This window comes from Rutidosis leptorrhynchoides, chromosome 2 (genome assembly GCF_046630445.1).
Source record: "Rutidosis leptorrhynchoides isolate AG116_Rl617_1_P2 chromosome 2, CSIRO_AGI_Rlap_v1, whole genome shotgun sequence".
Lineage (NCBI taxonomy): Eukaryota > Viridiplantae > Streptophyta > Magnoliopsida > Asterales > Asteraceae > Rutidosis > Rutidosis leptorrhynchoides.
The window spans coordinates 112,639,381-112,640,951 of NC_092334.1; positions in this window are offsets into that span (position 1 = coordinate 112,639,381).

A 1,571-nucleotide genomic window follows, 5' to 3' on the forward strand; every position below is an offset into this window, starting at 1 on the left:
AATGGACAAGAAAAACATGCATACATTACATCCGAGTACAGACATGTAACTGAGATTAATCCTTGGATGCTACTATGAACAAGCTACACAGCAAGATTCTTTAACATTTAATTCTTTAACATTTTAATCTCAGATAGTAATGTAGTTTGTAAATTCTTTAACATTTAATTTAATTTGATTTGAATTAAATGGTTACCCGATTATCTTTGGGGAAATCCGTTACCCGACGGTTAATTAGTTAATGGTTACCCACCGGGTATGGTACCGGGTTTGGGAGTGAATGTCTTAATCGGGTTTGGGTTTAGTATTGCCTATACCCGACCAAACCCGACCCGATGTCATCCCTAAATGGATGTTCCATCCATGGATATCCACCCGATCCGATCCATGTATAATGGATATAGATGATGTAAATAGACGATTAACGGATATGAATATGGATATGGATGTTCTAAATATTTCGTGGATCGGATATGGATGACAAATTATCATCCACGGATTATCCATTATCACCCGAAATACATCTATATATACATATATACATACTAAAATATATGCATATACATCTACATATCGATATACATATACATATAACCTACAAAATTCTTAAATTCTTAACGATAATAAGGGTTGTAATAGTCACAATTATTAAATTGTTGCTAAAAATATTCAAAGTTACATATTTAGATTAGTTTAAACGTTTATTTGCTTATATTATAACGTATTTTGCTCAATTAAATTCACAATCAGCGATAAATTACAATCAAAGTATGTGTAACAAATCAAAAACATAAAGATTAAATATTAAATATTTGTATCTGTTATAATCTATATTAATTGATAAAATCGTCGTTGGATTAACATTTCATTTGATATCCAACAGATATCCATTAACCCGCTTAATCCATCGGATATAGATATGGACGGATGAACTGAAATTAAATGGATATAGATATGGATATGGATGAGCAAAATCTAAATGGATATGGATGTGGATATGGCATCATCCGATCCATATCCGATCCATTGCCGTCCTACTTGAGTATAAGTCAGGTAATACTAATATTGCAACTGAATCAATTTATTATAAACCTAACAAATACTACACAAGATATAATGATTCATACAAGTCAATGATGATTCATCCCTAAAAAAATTTCGCGAATTCGTGTGTCTATATAATGGGTCAATTCTTGTGACGCTCATGTTAATGAAATAGTTATATAATGTATTTATTTAGTATTTCCATCCATGATAAAAAAAATCATTTAATTTCAACTTCGTATGTACTTTTACTCATAAGCATTTCTTATTACAACCCTTTGATGGTTAGATATGTTCAACGTATTATGAGGTATGTTATTGAATATATCACAACCCTTTGTAGTTTATTTAATATTGTTTGCTTTTTAATCAACCTAACAAATACTCTATCAAATTCTATCATTTCTAAAACCCGCGAAATCGCGGGTCTTTAACTAGTTTTGATGAAATGATGGATCTTTCCTTTTTTAGAATTGGCTATTATTTTGTTTTGTGTACTTCTAAAAACTTAGGTGCTGTTTGATTTT